The sequence below is a fragment of the Pteropus medius genome, unplaced genomic scaffold, assembly GCF_902729225.1.
Source record: "Pteropus medius unplaced genomic scaffold, Ma_sr-lr_union100, whole genome shotgun sequence".
NCBI classification, from domain to species: Eukaryota; Metazoa; Chordata; class Mammalia; order Chiroptera; family Pteropodidae; genus Pteropus; species Pteropus medius.
This window is the reverse complement of record NW_024342644.1, coordinates 440019-455668: the sequence shown is the minus strand read 5'-3', so window position 1 is coordinate 455668 and position 15650 is coordinate 440019.

The following is a 15650-nucleotide window of genomic DNA, read 5'->3' as shown; positions in this document are numbered from 1 at the left end:
TATCTTTCTAGCAAAACCTGAGTATTTCCGGACTATTAAAGTCACTGCATTAAATACATTACCAAACCATGACCTAAGGTCTGCTATAAGCCTATATGTTAGAGGAGAAAACAATGGGGAAATAATTGGCTCAAGTTCTCCCAGTTGAGATCATGGTTAGAACTCTGATACTTGCCAGAAACCTTGGGTAAAAAATCATATCTCTGCACATCATTCCACTCTTTATCACAAGAAAAAAATAAGGCAAATGAGGCTAACATCTTTCCACCTTTCCCAAAAGTCAGGGCATTAACAGCTGCTGCGTGCAGACTAAATTGTTAAGTTTCATGTCTGAATGCACAAAGAAATGGCATAGGTCATAGGTGAGATAGAGCATCCTGCAACCCATTTTGAAAAGCAATTTTTCACATGGCATTCTCCTTGTACTAGCGTTGACTATTATTAAACACAAAAATATCCTGAAATATAAGTGCCAAAATACTTAAAAGCATATTATTAAAGAAACTGGAGAGCATTATTATTTCTCTATAAATCAAAATTCGTAATAAATTTCAAAATAGAGTCTTCTACTCCTAGATGATGCAGAACTTAATTTGTTGCTGTAATATACTGTGAAGGTTTAACAACATATGGATAGACTCTGGTAAAATATTATTATTATTATTATTATTATTATTATTACTAATTTTTGGAAGACAGAGACAGAGCATCAGATTAAACATTACAACCATTGTTTTAAATCATGCTCTCATCATTAAATCATTCTGCCTTGATATTATCTAAAAATTATTTTTTAGTTTTAAAAACATAAGAAGTACTCAGGAACACACCTACCAACACAGAAGCTAAGATCTTAACAATAAAATATAGTTAACCATAAGGTATTCTCACAATGCTTACCTCTCATTTTACTGGAGTAAACATCATCTCTAATATATTTATCTTTTTCTTGGTTTCATTTTTTAAACAGCTTTATTGAAATTGACATAAAATACATTGTACCTGGTTTTTTTTTTTCAGTCGTATTGAGATATCATTGGAATATAACACTGTATAAGTTTAAGTAGTACATGATGTTATATATATAAAAATATACACACACACACACATGCATACATATATATATATATAGTAAAATAATTGACACAATAAGTTTAGTTAATATCCATCACTTCACATAGTTACAAACTTTTTCTTGTAATGAGAACTTTTAAGATCTACTCTCTTAGCAACTTTCAAATATACGATACAGTATAGTTAACTATAGCCACCATGTTGTATATTACACCCCCCCAGGACTTATTCATCTTCTAACTGAAAGCTTGTACCTGTTTGACCACCATCACCCATTTTGCACAACCACACCCACTCAACTTTTATCTCTGGCAGCCGCAAATCAATTCTCTGTTTATATGAGGGTTTTTTTTTTCACATATCAATAAGATTATACAGTATTTGTCTGATTTCACTCAGTATAATGCCCTTAAGATACATTCAAGCTATTGCAAATAACAAGATTTCCTTCTTTTTTATGGCTAAATAATATTCTATTGTGTATATATGTTTTCCATAGTTGCTACACTAATTTAGATTTCTCTTTTCTATATAGCCAGTACTTGTTATCTCTTGTCTTTTTGATGCTAGCCATTCTAACAGGTGTAAGGTGATATCTCAGAGTGGTTTTGATCTGAATTTCTCTGATGAATAATTATGTTGAGTACCTTTTTATCTATTGATTGGTCATTTGAATATCTTCTGTGGAAAAATGTCTGTTTAGGTCCTTTGTCCATTTTTTATTCAGATTATTTGTATTTTGCTATTGAGTTGTATGATTCCTTACATATTCTGGATAGTAACAGCTTATCAGATATGTACTTTGCAAACAAACATGTTTAAAGTGTAAAATTTGACAAGATTTGACATGTATGTATATATGTAAATATATATGTGTATATAAATATATGCACAAAACATCAAAAAGTCAAGGTAATAGATATATCCATCAATCCAAAAGTTTCCTATGTCCCATTATAATTTTGTAATCTCTCCTTTCTTCTCCTTTCTGCCTGACCCCACATGTTCACGCAATCACAGATATGTTGTCTGTCACTATACATTAGTTTCAATATTCTAGAGTTTAATATATATGGAAACAAACGATTTTTCACTCTAACTTCTTTCACTCAGAATAGTGCTCTGACTATTCATTGCTCCTTCTCCCACTCCTGATTATCACTGAACATTTTATCATCTTCCTAGTTTTTGCCTTTTCCAGAATGTCAGATGGTTGGAATCATATAGTGTATAAAATTGTCAAATTGGCTTCTTTCATTTAGTATTATGTGTTTAAGATTCCTCCATGTCTCTTTATGGTGCCATAATTCATTTCTTTTTAGCATTAAATAATATTTTGTTATCCAGATGTATCAGTTTATTTATCCATTCACCTATTGGAGGATATCTTGGTTGCTTCCAAGTTTTGGAAATTATGAATAAAGTTGCTATAAACATCTGTACGCAGGTTTTCATGTGGACATAAATTTTCAACTCCTTTGGGTAAATATCAAAAAAGTATAATTGCTGGATATTATGGTAAGAGTATATTTAGTTTTGTAGGAAATTGCCAAATTGTCTTCCAAAGTGGTTTGGGATTTTGCATTCTTTCTAGCAATCTATGAGAGTTCCTGTTGCGCCACATCTTCACCATTTGGTATTGTCAGTGTTCTAGATTTTGACCATTCTAATAAATATATAGTGGTATCTCGTTTTAATTTGAATTTTCCTAAGGACATATTACGCGGGGCATCTTTTCATGTGCTTATTTGTCATTTGTATATCTTTTTTGGTGAGGTTTCTATTAAAATCTTTAGCATGTTTTCTAACTAGGTTTTTTATTTTCTTATAAAGTTGAGTTTTAAGAGTTCTTGTATATTTTGAATAACAGTCCAGTATCAGATGTGTCTTTTGCAAATATTTTTTCCCATTCTGTGGCTTGCCTTCTTATTCTCTTGACATTGTCTTTCATGGGGCAGAACTTTTTTTTTTTTTTTTTTTTTAATTAAGTCTAGCTTACCAGTTATTTCCTTCATGGATCATGTCTTTGATGTTGTATCTAAAAAGGCATCACCATACCTAAGATAATCCAGGTATTTTCCTATGTTGTCTTTTAGGAAATTTATAGTTTTGCATCACATTAAGTTCCATGGTCCATTTTCAGTTAATTTTTATAAAGAGTATAAGGTGTGTGTCTAGATTTATTTTTCATATGTGGACATCAGGTTGTTCAAGCACCATTTGTTGAATAGACTATCTTTACTTCATTGTACTACCATTACAACTTTGTCAAAGATCAGTTGACTATATTAATGTGGGTCTCTTTGGGGGCTCTTTTTTCACCAATACCACACTGTCTTGGTTATGGCAGCTTTACAGTGAGTCTTGAAGTCCTTGTAGTACCAGTCCTTGAAATTTGTTCTTCTTTTTTAATATCATGTTGGCTATTCTGGAATTTTCTTTCTCCATATAAACTTTAGAATCAGTTTGTCAATACCATAAAATCACTTGCTGGGATTTTGATGGGGATTGTATTGAATTAATAGATCAAATTGAGAAAGTCTGACATCTGGACAATATTGAATCTTCCTTTGAATAAACATGGGATATTTCTCCATTTATTTAGTTCTTCTTTGATTTAATTCATCAGAATTTTGTAGTTTTCTTCATATAGACATTTTACATATTTTATTAGATTTATATCTAAGTATTTTATTTTGGGGGGGTGCTAGTGTAAATGATATTGTTTTTAATTTCAAATTCCAAATGTCCATTGTTAGTATATAAAAAAGCAATTGATTTTTTTTATATTAACCTTATATCATATAACCTTGCTTTAATTGCTTATTAATTCCAGGAGTTTTTAATTTTGTTTGTTTTTGTTGATTCTTTTGGATTTTCTACATAGATAATGATATAAGCAACAACGTTTTTATGTTTCCCTCCTCAGTCTGTAGTTAGTTAATGTCCATTCCTTGCCTTTTTGCATAAGCAAGAACTTCTAGTACAATGTTGAAAAGAAGTGAGAGGGAATATTTTTGCCTTCTACCTGGTCTTTGTGGGAAAGTTTCGAGTTTCTCATTATGAAGTATGATATTAACTATAGATTTTTCATTAATAGTCTTTATCAAGTTGAAAAAGTTTCCCTCTATTTCTAGTTTACTGAGATTTTTTATTGGGAGTGGATGTTGAATTTTTTTCAAATGCTTCACATTTATAGATATTATCATAATTTTTTTCTGTCAATGTGTTGGATTATATTGACTGATTTTCAAATGTTGAATTAACTTGAGATAAATCCTCATTGGTTATGCTACATAATTTTTTTAATACTTTTTTGGATTTGATTTGCTAATATTTTGCTTAGGATTTTGCTTTTTATTTTCGAAAGAGAGATATTAGTCTGCAGTTTTCTAATAATGTAATTGTCTGGTTTGGTATTATAGTAATGGTGGCTTCATAGAAAGTATTCTCTTTGCTTCTAGCCTCTGAGGATATTTTGGAAAACTGGTATAATTTCTTCCACAATATTCAATAGAATTCACCCATGAAGCTATCTGTCTGTTGCTTTCTGTTTTGAAAATTATTCATTATTGATTCAATTTTGAATAGATATAGGCTTATTCAGTTTATCTATCTAATTTTGTCTAAGTTTTTGCAGATTGTGCCTTCCAAGGAATTAGTTTATTTCATCTAGGTTATCAAATTTATGTGCATAGAGTTGTTCATAGTATTTCTTTATTAACCTTTTAATTTTCATGGTATCTGTAGTGATGCATTCTCTTTCACTTTTGATATTAATAAATTGTGTCCTTTCTATTTTAAGCTGTTTTGAGTTGTATTAATTTTATTGATCTTTTCTGAGAAACCAAATTATTTTAATTACATATTAAGACTTGAAATCAATTAGTGTTGATCTTTCAGTTCTGTGTTCTTTTTAAAGTCATTTTGATACTATTAAGATCTTCGAATTTCCACATGAAAAATATAAACAACTTCTCGTTTTCAAAAATAATTTGCCAATGTTTTTGTTTGGATTGTCTTAATATATAAAGATCTATTCAGAAGAATGTACAATTTAACAATTTTGATTTTTTTCTGTCCACAAACACAGTACTCCATTTATTTAGTTCCTTAATTTTATCAGCAATCTTTTTTTAAATTTTTTTGGTGTACATATCTTTGACACATTGTTTCCAGTCATATTTGTAAATTGATATTTTTGTTGCAATTTTAATCTTTTTTTAAAATTTAGTTTCTGACTTTTGTTATTGATGTTGCAAACTTTAGGGAGAAAGCACTATATATATATTTCATATATAGTATTTTTATAAAATTGCATTTCTATAATACTAACAATATCACAATACCAAATTATAAACACTGATCAAAGATTTCAAACAAACAGAGACTCATGGACGTGGACAATGGACTAGTGGTTACCAGAGGATAGGGGGAGGGGAGAGAGTGGAAGTAGATGGGGGAAAAAATTTAAATCATTTCTTCAATAAAAAAATAATTAATTAATTTTTTAAAAAATTGCAAAGATAGAAATAGAGACATAATCTAAATTTATGTATTTAAAATCTCAACATAGTAAAGATGCTAATTCTCTTCAAGTTATACAAATATGATGATCTCTATCAAATCTCAGCATAATTTTTGTTCATATAGATAATTTTATTATAAAATTTGTATGGGAATGCAAAAGAATTAGAATAATTAAAACCTTTTTAAAATAAGAAAAACAAATAGGACTCACTCTACCCAATATTATAACTTGTTACATAAATATACTCGTAAAGATGGTATAGTATTGCCAGAGGTGTACATACATAGATAAATGGAACTGAATAGAGAACCCAATAGAATCACACAAATACGTCCAACCAATTTTTGACAACCAATGCAGTAGAGGATATATAGTCTTTTCAAAAAATGGTGCTGAAGCAGTTGTACATTAATAATAATAAAAAAAACACTTCACAAAATTAACTCAAAATGGATCAGAGAAGTAAATGTGAAATATAAAACTATAAAGCCTTTAGAAGAAAACATAGGAGATAATCTTTAGGATCTAGGATTAGGCAAGGAATTCTTAGACTTGACATATTAAGCATGAACCATAAAAGGAAAAAAATGATTAATCGGACATCATCAAATATATACAGTTGCTCTGCAAAAGAGACTGTGAAGAAGATAAAAATATAAACATACCTCAATGATATTGTAGGTTTGGTTCCAGACCACCACAATAAAGCTAGTATTGCAGTAAAGTGAATGCTAATCTTTTTGCTGGCAGAGGATCTTACCCTCACTTTGTAAAAAAATGAAATATTGTGAAGGACGATAAAACAGAGCACCATAAAACAATGTATGCTTATAGAAGGTACAGAGTGAGAAAAAAATATTTTCAAACTGTACGTTGAAACAATTACAATATATAAATATCTCCCAAAACTTAATTATAAAATATAAACAATTCAGTTAGAAAACTGACAAAAGAAATTAACAGATATTTCACCAAAGAGGTAAAAAAAGAGTCAAATAAGTATATGAAAAAATTTGCACAGACAACACTTCGCCAAAAAAAGACAAGTCTTTGGGGGTCACCATAAAAATAATAATAATAATAATAATTAATTAATTAAAAAAATAAAGTAAAAAAACAAAAAATAAAATAATAAAATAATAAAAATAAAGACATAAGGGGACAATCACGATAAGATGTTCAACATCATTACTCATTAAGGAAATGCAAATTAAAATCACAGTGAGATATCACTACAAATCTTTAAAATAGCTAAAATAAAAAATAAACAATGACAACACCAACTGCTAACAAAAATGCAGAGAAACTGGATCAATCATACATTGCTGGTGGGAAGTCACTCTTTGTTTATAACCAGATGTCCTTTATGAGTCAGTGGTTAAACAGTGGTACAACTATAATATGAAATACTATTCAGAATATACCTAACTCTAATCAAAGAAAGCTCAAAGGGCTGTATTAATATCAGACAAAGTAGATTTCAGAACAAAGAACAGAAAAAATTGTGTCAAAAAATTGCTTCCGTTTCCACCTTCAGCAAAATAGAGTAAGAACAAATTGAACCTAAATTAAGCAATTAAGCAGAAGTGATAAAAAAAAAATACAGATCAGAGCAAAACTCAATAAACAAAATTACTAGACCCATTTATTTTTAAGGTTATTTTTCATATAGTTGAGATTAAATATACCATTTTGATTTTTTCCTATCTCATTTGTCCTTTGTTCCTTTCCCCCCATTATCTGCTTCTTTTTGAATTAATTTTTTACTTTTTATGGTTCTAGTTTATTGCCTTTTTGGTCTTATTAATTAAAATCTTTCTTACATTATTGTAGAGGTTTCCTTAAAGTAAACTGTCATTGTCTAACTTCAAGTGATATTATACAGTTTCAAGTATACTTTAAGAATCTTACAATAATATACTTCCATTTCTCCCTTTCTAATCTTTGTGCTTTTGTTTTCACATAATTTACCACTCTGTGTGTCAAAAATTCAATAATGTGTGCCATTATTTTTCTTTAAACAGTCAATCATTTTTTAATGAAATTTATGTCTTTGCATTTACCCATGTAGCTACTATTTCCGGTGCTCCTCACTTCTCTGTGTGCATCCATTCCTTCTGAAATCATTTTCTTTCTGCTTGAAGACCTTCCCTTAACATGTCTTGCCATTCACATTTGCAGCTGATAAATTCATTCATTTTTTGTATATCTAAAACACTATTTGGTTTTCATTTTTTAAAATTTTTTATTTTTTCCCTCCCCACTTCCCTGATTTTCATGTTTAAAAGATTATTTTGCTAGGTAAAAATTTTTATTTCTATTGTTTTCCTTTTTTCAGTACTTTAAACATGTTGCTTCACTGATTTTTTTTAAATTACATTTATTGGAGTAACATTGGTTAATACAAAATAATTTTCAGGTGTACATTATCATTTGACATCTGTATATTCTATTGTGTATTTACTACCCAAAGTCCAGTTTCCTTCAGCTACCATATATCTGATCCTTTACCCACTTCACCCTCCCCCTATTCCCCTATATTTACTGAATTTTAGTTTGCTTGATTTCCCACAATATATCTGCTGTCATTCTCATGATTGTTTTCCTGTATTTATTGTGTCATTTTTCACTGTTTTTTAAAGGTTTGCTTTATCTCTGTTTTTAAGCAAGCTGATTATGATAAGCCTCAAAAGAATTTGCATTATGGTTTTATGCATAGGGGTGTGTGTGTGTGTGTGTGCGCGCGCGCGCGCACATTTTTAGATCTGTGAGTTTATAACTTTCATCAAATTTGGAACATTGTTGGCCATTATTTCTTCAAATACCACTGCTCTTCATTTGGAACCCCTATTTCACATACATTTGTGTACATGAAATTTTCCCACAAATCATTCTTTTCCCAGTCTTTTTGTCTTTATGTGTTTCACTTGAGATTTCTTTTGCTATGTATGCAAGTTCTCTTCTGAAATATTTTTTTGCACGCTTTCATTTCATCCAGTAAATTTTTCATCTCAAATATTGGAATTTTATCTCTTGAATTTTAATGTGTGCCTTTTTTATATCTTGCACATTTTTCTTAATGTGTTTACTCTTTCCTTCTTTCCTTTAGCATCTTGGGCATATAGAATTCAGTCCTAATATTTGCTTTGATATCCTAGTCTATGAATTCTGCCATCAGTGTCATTTCTGGGTCAGTTTCAGTAAATTGATTTTTGTTGTGATTTCCTGCATCTTTATGTTTGATGATTTTTAGTTGGATGTCAGTCATTTTGGATTTTATATTATTGTGTGCAATATAGATTTGTTTTTACAAACATTGAGTTTTGTTCAGGGACATGTTTAAGTTATTTGTAAATAGTTTGATCCTTTTAGGTCATGTTTTTAAGTGTTGCTAAGTGTTACAGAGCTGTGTTTCCTTAAAGTTAATTTTCCTTTAATATTGAAGCAAAAAGTATCTAGATATTCTAAACAAGACCCCCTGAATTATAAGATTTTCCCCTCTGGCAGTGCTTGTCATTCTTCCTTCTAATACTTCAGGTGATTCTTTTCTAGGACTTGTGTAGTTTTCTCACATACATGTTATGATCACTTCTCAACTGAATACTCAAAGGAAATCCCTGGAATTCTCTCTCTGGACACCTTTTTCCTCTTTCATGCTCTGCTCTATGAAGTGAAGCCTTCTTTGCTTGGTCAGAAACTCAGCTGTATCTGCTCAACTCACAGAAATGCCCATGCTTTGTCTGAATTTTTCCTTTCTACACCACAGCCTAGAAGCTTAAAGGGTTTCTAGAACAAGTGTAGTGCTCACCTCATTTATGTTCTGTTTCTGATGTTCAATGTTTCAGTTGTCCTTGTAGTACTATAATGTCTTACGTGTGTTTGTTATTGCTATTGTTGCCATAATTTTTGGAGAGAAGATAAATCCATTGTATGCTTCTCCATCTTGACTTGCTTTCCTTGGATATCTTCTTTCTTTAAAAAATAATTTGCTTACACATGTCTAAAAAGTATATACTGTCATGATAGAAATTTTATTTTTAACTTTATAAAGAAGTTATTTTGTCATAAGTAATATTTGCATGCTTTAATTCATCTATGTCATTGAATGGTATATACCCCATTATTTTAATATATTTTAATTGATTCATATACATTCCATTCTTTTTGATGGACATTTGGTATTTCTATTTTGAGAATTACTGCTATGAAATGTTTATAAATACCTTCTACTATATATGTTCAAGATGTTCTTTTATATACAAGCCTAAATTTAAATTGCTTTTAGGGTGTATGAGTATTTAAATATGGGCTTTCCAAAGTAGGTACAAAACATTACATTCTCACCAGCCAGTTTAAGAGTTTCAATGGATGTACATGTCTCTAACATTTTGTATTGTCACACTTTTTAATTTTTACTAGTTGAATTGGTGTAAAATGGCATTGTATATTGGTCTTTATTTGCGTTGACTGACTTTCAAAAGGTCCAACCTATTAAACATATAATCTTATTTTAAAATATGATTTCACTCTCCAATTATTTGTATTTTTAAAAATATTTTTATATGTTATTATTTTATTTATAGAAACATTTCATAACTCTTGTTCGATTCCTAGATATTTGTTATCCTTGGATTCTATTCTAAACAGCTCTCCTTTCTTTAATTACATTTTTTCATTTGTTTATTCCTGGTTTATAAGCTTTATATTTTTCTATAAAATAAATACATATAAATTATATATAAAATATCTATACCATATATAACAAATATATGAATACACAAAATGTAAAATTTAAATACATATCATATTATAAAATATATTTATATAAAACTAAAGTATATTTTCTTTATTTTTTAATATAAATTTTATATTCATCTACCTTGTAGATAAAGTTTTAATTTTTTAATACATTTCTCTTACCTGACTCTTGGTTTTCTAACAGTTGCAACTATTTGAACATAACTACCCTGAAAGTTTCTCTTTTTTAGACCTAGTTCTTGACTTCTTTATGCTCAATTATTATCTAAAAACTAATTTAAAAAAATAACTTATATGAAGATATAGCTGTTAATGGCTATCAATCCTTCAAAATATTTGTGTTTTATGGTACTAAATATATGCAGTGGTATATATGCATCTTTGATAGAAAGAGTAATTATATATGCATTTGGTAAACCTCCCATATCTGATAATTAAATTCTTCCCTTTGCATACATATACTGGTGTTGAATATATTAGTGCTTGTTTGGCCTAGGAAGCTGAACATAACGAAACCTCCTATAACCAGAAAAAATAATGAAGTCATTATGTAGTGATTAAGTCACCAATAACTATTGAGTTACGGAAGTAGATCTGGGACACTAAAAGGACACTTATTCCATCATGCATTCATTTATTAATTTATATACTCATTCTATTCCATAAAAATTGATTGGGTCCCTCCTTTTGCCTAGAAGTATACCAGAGTGTAAAGTATATGAAAGATGCATTAAACTTGGTAAATCAATGCTGCTTTCTCATGAGTGCCTAATAAGTTTATTTCTAGATATCATAGCAGATTCCACAGAGATCAGATCACCTTGTATTTTTTTGTAATTAATCAGAGACATAGTTAACATATAAGTACAAAATTTGTTTTAAAACTATCTATTATGATTGTGACAGTAATATAGACTTTTATGTAATTTAGAAATAATCTAAAGATAACTTAGAAATTATCTTGTTCAACTTCTTTATCTTGTTGCTATATGACTTGCAAGGTTCAGATGGGTTAAGAAGAGTAGTCTCTGCAGTTAGGCTGCCTTAGTATAATCTCGGGCTCCATCATTTATTTTCTGTATTTTTGTAAACAAATGACTTAATTATTAATTAAGTCTCTAAGTCTCAATGCCTTCACCTATAAAATCGGGATATAATTTTAGTACTATTGATACTAAGTGGAATACCTTAGTACAGTGCCCAACACGTAGTAAATAAACATCACTTACCAATAATGAACTATTAGTAGCAGCACCATAATTTGAGACTACTTTTTTGATTCATTAAAAAGGGGAAAATCTGACTCCCCTCGTGTGCATGAGGCAATGGTCATACTAATAATCTCCTATATTGGGTGAGGTGTGTTAGGTTTTATTATTGCTCTTCCATTACTGGCTTTTCTTTCTTGTGAGAGAATTTTACTTCCTTGAGACCTGGAAGTCAGGTGTGGCCACATGACTTGCCTTGGTCTGTGAAATGTGAATGAACCTGACATACACCATTTTCAACCAGAAGCCTTAAGAGCAGTTAAATAGGTTTTTTCTTTTTCTTTTCTTTCTCCATAAGGCCAGCATGACCTGTAGAGGCTGAGCCTTATGGATTCAGAAAGAAAAATTTGTGAAGCAGAACCTCAGCTAACCCATGATAAATATGCATTGTGGTCAAGAAATGAACTATGATTGTTGTAAACTATTGAATTTTCAGACTCTTCGTTACCACAGAAATGACCTTTGCTACTATAAAATAACCTAGTAAAAGCTGATTAATGCAGTGAACTACATATATTTTCTGTGCATTGTCTTGCTACTTATTTTCATGGGAGGATTGTCTACAAAATCTGCTAAGTATATGGTTGAATGGTGGGCATTTTATTTGTCAATTTTATCTGTAAAGTGCTAATCTTCATTCTGGATTCAAGAGAAAAATATGAATGAGTAACTTTTCTTTTTCAGTTTTCATTCCAGATGTTTAGCAACATATAGACATAGTAGAATGTTAATGGTTTCAAAATGAAATTAAGTCAGACAGTTAGTCTCATTTGGAGACTGTTTTTTTTTGTTTGTTTGTTTTTATACGGGAGAAATAGGAGTTGTCTTCCTGAAGGTAGTCTCTTATTCAGTTGTTAAGAAGTTTCTTATTTGATATCTGGTCTGAAGACAGATTTATTCAGCTCAGCTCAAACAAAGTTAACTAAATAAATTTTTTGAAATACTAGTCATATATTAACAGCCAATAAAAATACATGTTTTGAGGATTTTTCAACACTAAATATTGTTAAATTAAAAAAATGATGAAAATATAATTGATAAAAGTAATTAACAATGGAACATTAGTGAAAAATAATCATTAGAAAAACAAGAAATTCTTTACAATTGTTCAGTGGAAGTAAGCCTTTATAAAATAATATTTCTTAAATTATCTGGGTTTTTTTGATAATGCATCTGAGGGGAGATACAAAGTATTGAACATGAAGAGAAGTAATGGGGACTTTACACTATGGTAGAACTATGTTTTTTGAAGTCGGTGTTTGGTACATTGCTATTAAATCTCTTTTATAGGTATTTTTATCTCTTCAACATTTAACAGAATTTTAAAGAGGAGAAATGCAGCAAGATGAAAAATGAAAAATATCTGTTTGATTTTTGACACGTAATTGTGAGTGACAATTATCAGGAAGCACTTCAGAAAAGTGATGACGGTAGAAGCCAGATTGGAGATGGTTGAAAAAAGAGCAAGAAATAATAAAATGAGGACACAGTGCATTAACAACTTTTTCAAGAAAGGGGATAATGATAATAGATAAAAGATGATGTAGATTGCAAAAAGGTGGTTATTTGATTTTATTTTAGTTTGTAATAAAAGAGGGTTGATGCATGTTTAAAAACCAATGGGAAAGATCAATTGAGTGGAGAAGGATACCAGGGAGATGAAGGGATTCACAATAGTAAAAGGTAGTTGAGAATAAAAGAGTGGTGGTACTCATCTTGTACACAAATTTTTCCAATTTCATGTTATTTTAAACTGGAAAAAAACACATCCCCTTCATTACAGCAGGAAAGAAGAGGAAAAAGATGAGAATTTTTTTCCAGAAATCTAGGAGACAGATGCCTATTTTATGAGTTAGGGAAATAGCAAAGAGAGTGGAAAGAAGTGAGTGCAATCAAGAAAAATTTAGTAAATACTAATAGGACTTTGTTACCAGTAAAATATTTTTGTATGTGTGGGAGAAGGTGAACATGGAAAAGGAAAAATATAAGAGTGATTGGATTTCTGGCTTAAATAGGTGGATGGATTATAATGAATTTGTTATTATTTTAATCTGGGAAGATGAGTAGATTAGAAGCCAATCTCAATTGAGAGGATCAAATCTGCACAAAAATTCTCCTAGAAACACAGATCAAAACAACCATAATGTGAGTACCACCAAGCTAGTGTGATAAAATGGTAAAAAGAATCAGGTATCAAGAGATCTGGATTTTCTTCTGGTTGCACCATTATATTACATTGATCTGTGTAAACCTTTGGTGATCTCATTATTTTTATTAGACAATGCCAATTTTTGCTTTTTCACAATATTTTTATAAGCACTACTGAAAAACTGTGTTTGAGAACATCTTTAAAAACCTAGATTTCTAGGTGTGGCTCCATAGTGTAGTGGTTAGCACGTCTGCTTTACACGCAGAAGATTCTAAGTTCGCAGGCTGAGTGCCTGCGGGAGGAGATGCCCCGCCTTCAAAGATCCAGTTCTTAAGGGGAGACAGCAACACCCGTAGGTCAGGAGTGGAAGTCAGGGGGATGAGGGAGGTAATTATCAAAGAGGGGGGAAAAAAAGCCCAAGTTTCTAGACTTTTCTTCTAGAAGGTATGATGTGTTTTCATTTATGATGTCTTGTTTTTTAGCAAGATGTTGGTCAAAAAAATCAATTGTTTTTGGAGCATGCCTATTAGATTTATATTATTTCGGTATTCATTTCATCATTCAATAAAAATTTGTTGAGCACCTAGTATGTGCGAAGTATAATTTTGAACACTTAGCATAAGTAAATGAAGCCCTCCTCTTCTCAAAAAAAAATTCTGTGCCTTTGTGAAGTTTACATTCTAGTGAGAGCAGAAGAGTAATGAACAGTAAACATAATAAATGATAAATAAATGAAGTAATATGTTTGAAGGTAATAAGTACTTTGAAAAGATAAAAAGGACAATGAAAAGGAGATCAGGCATGAAGATTAGCAGCTATATTACAACTAAAATATGATCATTAGCATGGGTCACATTAAAAAGGTAACAGATGAGCAAAGAATGAGGGGTTTAACCAAAGGATTACTCTAGCTGTGGGTGAGGGGTGAGGTTGTGGAGTCCATGAAGAAAACTCTTACAGTAAAGATAAGAGATGATGGTCACTGAATCAAGGTGTTAGCACATCATGGTTTTATTTAAAAGGTAGAACAGGATTCGCTGACACATTGAATATGTGCATGAAGGAATAAGCAAAGTCAAGAATAACCTCAAGGTTTTTGACCTGAAAAACTAAAATTATGGAACTGCCATCAACTGAGAAGGAAACACTATGAGTGCAGAAGGTTTTGAAGAATGTATATCAAAAAGCCAGTGCTAAATGATTTAAGTTTGAGATGTCAAGTAGATATTCCAGAGAGTCAGCGGCATGGATCATGTTGTCAATCTTCAACCTGGTATAACACACCTCAGCTCATTAGTATGTGAATAAATGACACGGTACAGCACATTCATGCAGAATATATTGCATATTTAATGATTTGTTAATATTTAGATTCTTGATATTCTACCAAAGTTGTTCTTATTTGTTTGAATACTTTATGATGGAATAGATATATATTGGGATATTCAAAAAGCTAACTTAGATGGAATGAAAATAGATCAGAATATCCAAAAACTGATCAAGCCAAATATTTCAAAATGTTTAATGTGCTTGACTTTTGTCAGAAGAAGCTCTCCATACTGTTTTAAATATGTCAGATTTTAATATTGTTCTGAAATCTCTATCACTATTGTATATGCCAAATATACTTGCTTTCTATATTGTAAATTTCTAAAATAAGTATTCTGTTATTTTTAAGTCAAGAAGAACATTTTAGTATGTCATAATATAATGACAAATAAGCTAAGGACTAGGCCCATGCCACGTTTCTCTCACGATGTAAGTAGGTTTAGGTTATGGTTGATGAGAAGATTAATTCTACATATTCAGCTCAACAATGATTGCCAGATAGGTTTATGGGATGGAAATGCTTACAGACTATTCAGGGACC